We start from the raw sequence: 7533 nt of genomic DNA, 5'->3' as shown, positions 1-7533 counted from the left end.
ATAGCCTGACTGTCCCAGTAACATTAAGTAGGTTAACTATTAAAGTCACAAGATGTTGGTGAAGGGAGGACGGTTCAAACTAAAGACTGGAATGGACTTAAATGGAAACCACGTGTTTGATATCATTCCATTCCAGACATCACTATAAGCCTGTCCTCCCCCAATTAATAAATCCTGTTTGGGATAGGGGGCAGCATTTTCACGTTTGGATGAAAAGCGTGCCCAGAGTAAACTTCCTGCTACTCAGGCCCAGAAGCTAAGATATGCCTATTATTAGTAGTATTGGATAGAAAACACTCTGAAGTTTCTAAAACTGTTTGAATGATGTCTGTGAGTATAACAGAACTCATATGGCAGGCAAAAACCTGAGAAAAATCCAACCAGGAAGTGGGAAATCTGAGGTTTGTAGTTTTTCAACTCATTGCCTATCGAATATACAGTGTCTATGGGATCATATTGCACTTCCTAAGGCTTTCACTATGATGTCAACAGTCTTTAGAACCTTGTTTGATGCTTCTACTGTGAAGGAGGGGCGAATGAGAGCTGATTGAGTCAGAGGTCTGGCAGAGCGTCATGAGCTGATCACTCGGGCACCCTTGAGAGCGACCTGAGTTCCATTGCAATTCTAAAGACAAAGGAATTCTCTGGTTGGAACATTATTGAAGATTTATGTTAAAAACATCCTAAAGATTTATTCTATACATCGTTTGACATGTTTCTACGAACTGTAATATAACTTTTTGAACTTTTCGTCTGAACTTTTGCCTGGACTTGCCCGCGCCTCATGAGTTTGGATTTGTTTACCAAATGAGCTAACAAAAGGAGGTATTTGGACATAAATGATGGACTTTATCGAATAAAACAAACATTTATTGTGGAACTGGGATTCCTGGGAGTGCATTCTGATGAAGATCATCAAAGGTAAGTGAATATTTATAACGCTATTTCTGACTTTTACTGACTCCACAACATGGCGGGTATCTGTTTGGTGTCTGAGCGCTGTACTCAGATTATCACATGGTGTACTTTTGCCGTAAAGCTTTTTTGAAATCTGACACAGCTGTTGCATTAAGGAGAATTATATCTATAATCCTGTGCATAATACTTGTATCTTTTATCAAAGTTTATTTTGAGTATTTCTGTAAATTGATGTGGCTCTCTGAAAATTCGCCGGATGTTTCCGAGGCACAACATTACTGACCATAATGCGCCAATGTAAACTGAGATTTTTGGATATAAATATGAACTTTATCGAACAAAACATACATGTATTGGGTAACATGAAGTCCTATGAGTGCCATCTGATGAAGTCAAAGGTTAGTGATTCATTTTATCTCTATTTCTGCTTTTTGGGACTCCTCTCTTTGGCTGGAAAATGGCTGTTTGTGTTTTTGTGACTAGGCTCTGACCTAACATAATCATATGGTGTGCTTTCGCTGTAAAGCATTTTTGAAATCGGACACGATGGGTAGATTAACAAGAAGTTAAGCTTTAATTCGATGTATTGCACAACAACAAAAATTGAATTTCGCGCTCTGCCTTTTCAGCGGAATGTTAAGGTGTTAGTTAAGGTGCCACCAGTCTCCTGTGATTAAAGTGCAGTTGGTTACAGATCCTGTCCTTAGAGTGAGAGCACATGATATGACTGCTCAGTTATGAATCTATATTAGGTTATGGTGTGAGGGACACCGTGCTGGTCTGTGAATGATGGTATATAATGGAGTGTTGGAATGGAGGTGTCTCTTTAGCACCATTACAGACATAATGTCAACTTATAAAATGAGGCTCGTGTGTCTCTCTGTGGTAGTCAAGGTCAGGAAACAGGCCTCTCTGAGGTAGTCAAGGTCAGGAAACAAAACAGGCCTCTCTGTGGTAGTCAAGGTCAGGAAACAGGCCTCTCTGTGGTAGTCAAGGTCAGGAAACAAAACAGGCCTCTCTGTGGTAGTCAAGGTCAGGAAACAGGCCTCTCTGAGGTAGTCAAGGTCAGGAAACAGGCCTCTCTGTGGTAGTCAAGGTCAGGAAACAAAACAGGCCTCTCTGAGGTAGTCAAGGTCAGGAAACAGGCCTCTCTGAGGTAGTCAAGGTCAGGAAACAGGCCTCTCTGAGGTAGTCAAGGTCAGGAAACAGGCCTCTCTGAAGGAAGTACATACAATATAAATCTCAAAAAGACACATTTGACAGATTTAGTTGAAAAAAATGAATTATTGGTTATGGTTCACAATGTTATCATTCAGGGACATGTACCCCCCCCCCCCCCCCCCCATCCCTACCCCCCACATTCTGATATTGCATTTTTGTTATTGTTTCTGACCTAACAAAAGCACTGTGTTGCCATCACAGCTACTAAACACAGGGATGGATGGCTGAATAACACACACACTGTGATCACAGCTACTAAACACAGGGATGGATGGAGCTGAAAAACACACACACTGTGATCACAGCTACTAACACAGGATGGATGGCTGAATACACACACACTGTGATCACAGCTACTAAACACAGGGATGGATGGCTGAAAAACACACACACTGTGATCACAGCTACTAACCACAGGGTGGATGGCTGAATAACACACACACTGTGATCACAGCTACTAACCACAGGGATGGATGGCTGAATAACACACACACTGTGATCACAGCTACTAACCACAGGGATGGATGGCTGAATAACACACACACTGTGATCACAGCTACTAACCACAGGGATGGATGGCTGAAAAACACACACACTGTGATCACAGCTACTAACCACAGGGATGGATGGCTGAATAACACACACACTGTGATCACAGCTACTAAACACAGGGATGGATGGCTGAAAAACACACACACTGTGATCACAGCTACTAACCACAGGGATGGATGGCTGAAAAACACACACACTGTGATCACAGCTACTAACCACAGGGATGGATGGCTGAAAAACACACACACTGTGATCACAGCTACTAAACACAGGACCGGCTGGCTGCCAACAGGAGACAGAGAAGTGCTAGCTGGCTTGGCACTCCCATCTCAGCAAATCAGAGTAGTTAGAGTGGTGTAAATACTGTAAATCAGAGTAGTTAGAGTGGTGTGGTGTATTTACTGTAAATCAGAGTAGTTAGAGTGGTGTAAATACTGTAAATCAAAGTAGTTAGAGTGGTGTAAATACTGTAAATCAGAGTAGTTAGAGTGGTGTAAATACTGTAAATCAGAGTAGTTAGAGTGGTGTAAATACTGTAAATCAGAGTAGTTAGAGTGGTGTAAATACTGTAAATCAGAGTAGTTAGAGTGGTGTGTGATACTGTAAATCAGAGTAGTTAGAGTGTGTAAATACTGTAAATCAGAGTATTAGAGTGTGTGTGTATTTACTGTAAATCAGAGTAGTTAGAGTGGTGTGGTGTATTTACTGTAAATCAGAGTAGTTAGAGTGGTGTGGTGTATTTACTGTAAATCAGAGTAGTTAGAGTGGTGTGGTGTATTTACTGTAAATCAGAGTAGTTAGAGTGGTGTGGTGTATTTACTGTAAATCAGAGTAGTTAGAGTGGTGTGGTGTATTTACTGTAAATCAGAGTAGTTGGTGTGGTGTAATACTGTAAATCAGAGTAGTTAGAGTGGTGTAAATACTGTAAATCAGAGTAGTTAGAGTGGTGTAAATACTGTAAATCAGAGTAGTTAGAGTGGTGTAAATACTGTAAATCAGAGTAGTTAGAGTGGTGTGGTGTAATACTGTAAATCAGAGTAGTTAGAGTGGTGTGGTGTAAATACTGTAAATCAGAGTAGTTAGAGTGGTGTGATGTAAATACTGTAAATCAGAGTAGTTAGAGTGGTGTGGTGTATTTACTGTAAATCAGAGTAGTTAGAGTGGTGTGGTGTAATACTGTAAATCAGAGTAGTTAGAGTGGTGAGGTGTAAATACTGTAAATCAGAGTAGTTAGAGTGGTGAGGTGTATTTACTGTAAATCAGAGTAGTTAGAGTTGTGTGGTGTAAATACTGTAAATCAGAGTAGTTAGAGTAGTGTAAATACTGTAAATCAGAGTAGTTAGAGTGGTGTATTTACTGTAAATCAGAGTAGTTAGACTGGTATAAATACTGTAAATCAGAGTAGTTAGAGGGGTGTGGTGTAAATACTGTAAATCAGAGTAGTTAGAGTGGTGTGGTGTAATACTGTAAATCAGAGTAGTTAGAGTGGTGTATTTACTGTAAATCAGAGTAGTTAGACTAGTGTGGTATAAATACTGTAAATCAGAGTAGTTAGAGTGGTGTAAATACTGTAAATCATAGTTAGAGTGGTGTAAATACTGTAATATTCCGTTCTGCTAGGAATCGACTCCTAAGATTCAGTATTTTTGCAACGTAGGCTACTTCCGAGAACACAAACTCTTGCATCTTCCACAGCCAAGAAAGCGCGAGCTTGTGAGGGGAAGAGAGGGAGGGAGAGATGGGAGGGGCACAGCCAGGTATAGGTAGTAGGCATGCTGGACCACCAGGCAGACAGTCAGAACTGTGCATCGGTAAATCAAAAGATGTATATAGGCTGTCGCAATGCTGTATCTTGGCTTGCAATGTCTCACGCAAGTTCACTAAAGTAGAGTCTTATCAATGAGTAAGCTGAGCTTTTCTACACGCAACAAACCGAAGACCAAACACACACTAGTGTTTTTCAAGGTAGAGAGAAGATCGGATCGGATCGGATCGGAGCAGGCAGGCAGGCAGGCAGGCAGGCAGGCAGGCAGGCAGGCAGGCAGGCAGGCAGGCAGGCAGACAGACAGACAGACAGACAGACAGACAGACAGACAGACAGACAGACAGACAGACAGACAGACAGACAGACAGACAGACAGACAGGCAGGCAGGCAGGCAGGCAGGCAGGCAGGCAGGCAGGCAGGCAGGCAGACAGACAGACAGACAGACAGACAGACAGACAGACAGACAGACAGAACCGTGCACATAGGCTGCATCTTGGTATTCATTATCTCACAATGTCTTTGCAATGTCTCATAAATTCTCCAAAAAGTACTGTATATTAAATAATATATGAGGCTAAGCTATTCTTCACAGTGAACTGAAGTTGAACACCACCAAAGGCATCCGTTTAATTTAGGCCTAAATGTGCATTATAAAGTATTGCGTCAATAGTTTACGTCATGAAACCCTGGCTGGCTGTTGACGTCCTCAACCTGGTCTCAGAGCGTTTCGTATGATTCTGTACGTAAATCCCGAGGACACTCCATATAGTATGTTATGCTATGTTTCGTATGGTATCTATACATTTTTGGATTTCCATTAACCATTTTCATATGATATGTTACAAATTACAATTCGTATTATACAGTGCATTTGGAAAAATATTCAGACCCCTTCCCTCTTGTCCCACATTTTGTTACGTTACAGCCTTATTCTAAAATGTATTAAATAAAACATTTTCCTCATCAATCTACACACAATACCCCATAATGACAAAGCGGAAAAACTGTTTTTTAGACTTTTTTGGCATATAAAAAACAGAAGTACCTTATTTACATAAGTATTCAGACCCTTTGCTATGAGACTCGAAATTGAGCTTAGGTGCATCCTGTTTACATTGATCATCCTTGAGATGTTTCTACAACTTGATTAGAGTCCACCTGGACTCCAGACCATGAGAAACAAGATTCTCCTGTCTGGTAAAAACAAGATTGAACTCTTTGGCCTGAATGTCAAGCGTCACATCTGGAGGAAACCAGGCACCGCTCATCACCTGGCCAAGACCATCCCTACGGGGGAAGCATGGTGAAGCATGGTGGTGGCAGCATCATGCTGTGGGAATGTTTTTATAGAGGTAGGAACTGGGAGACGAGTCAGGATCGAGGGGAAAGATGAACGGAGCAAAGTACAGAGAGATCCTTGATGAAAACCTGCTCCAGAGCGCTCAGGACCTCAGACTGGGGAGAAGGTTCACCTTCTAACAGGACAACAACCGTAAGCACACAGCCAAGACAACACAGGAGTGGCTTCGGGACAAGTTTCTGAATGTCCTTGAATGACCCAGCCAGAGCCCGGACTTGAACCCGATTCGAAAGTATCTGGAAAGACCTGAAAATAGCTGTGCAGCGACGCTCCCCGTCCAACCTGACAGAGCTTGAGAGGATCTGCAGAGAAGAACGGGAGAAACTCCCAAAATACAAGTGTATCCAAGAAGACACGAGGCTGTAATCTCTGCCAAAGGCGCTTCAACAAAGTACTGAGTAAAGGGTCTGAATACTTTTGTAAATGTGATATCAGTTAAAAAAATATATATAAAACAGTTTTTGCTTTGTCATTATGGGGTATTGTGATGTCATTATGGGGTATTGTGATGTCATTATGGGGTATTGTGATGTCATTATGGGGTATTGTGTGTAGATTGATGAGGGGAAAAAAAGCTATTTAATCAATTTTAGAGTAAGGCTGTAACGTAACAAAATGTGGAAAAAGTGAAGGGGTCTGAGTACTTTCTGAATGCACGTCTCTTTTAGGATTACAGTCTACAAATGACTTGTAATTATGTTCTGGCCCCTCGACCATCCGCTCAAGAAAACAAAATGGTCCCGTTGTTGATAGTTGCTGATCCCTTGCTCTCGCTGGTCACAGCAGCAGACTGTCCATGCTGCCAGCTGGCTCTTCACCCTTTTGCCTGTTACACAGGACCCAGGTCCCATGCTGGCTCTGCAAATTCACAGAGGACCCAGGTCCCATGCTGGCTCTGCACATTCACAGAGGGGGCCATGAAATGGCAGCAGGGACAGTCAAGCACCTCACCCTTGCTATGATTAATCAACCCTGCCGGTTTTATTTAAAGCCTTGAATTAATCATCCAGCAGGGTGAGGGAGAGGTTAGCTGATAGATTAAGGTTAGAGGGAAAGTTTGTGGATTTGAAGTGTAAATGTTTGTTTTGCAGTTCTGAAGTACTGTTAACTTGCTACCACATCGAAATAAGCCATACAAAGAAAGCCAGCTCAAATTGACCAGGCCCACGTGCAGATCCTGGTGTTTCTATTGGTAGATATATGTGTGGTATACATTGGTAGATATATGTGTGGTATATATTGATATATATATTGGTAGATATATTTTGGTAGATATATTTGTGGTATACATTGGTAAGTATATAGGTAGATGTATTTGTGGTATATATCGGTAGATATATTTGTGGTATATATTGGTAGATATATTTGTGGTATATATTGGTAGATGTATTTGTGGTATATATTGGTAGATGTATTTGTGGTATATATTGGTAGATGTATTTGTGGTATATATTGGTAGATATATTTGTGGTATATATTGGTAGATATATTTGTGGTATATATTGACAGATATGTTTTGGTAGATATATTTGTGGTATACATTGGTAAGTATATAGGTATATATATTTGTGGTATATATTGGTAGATATATTTGTGGTATATAATGGTAGATATATTTGTGGTACATATTGGTAGATATATTTGTGGTATATATTGGTAGATATATTTGTGGTATATATTGGTAAGTATATTTGTGTCAACGCACAATGAGGACAG

Source organism: Salvelinus namaycush, unplaced genomic scaffold, assembly GCF_016432855.1.
Source record: "Salvelinus namaycush isolate Seneca unplaced genomic scaffold, SaNama_1.0 Scaffold444, whole genome shotgun sequence".
Classification (NCBI taxonomy): domain Eukaryota; kingdom Metazoa; phylum Chordata; class Actinopteri; order Salmoniformes; family Salmonidae; genus Salvelinus; species Salvelinus namaycush.
Note: the sequence above shows the minus strand (reverse complement) of the source record.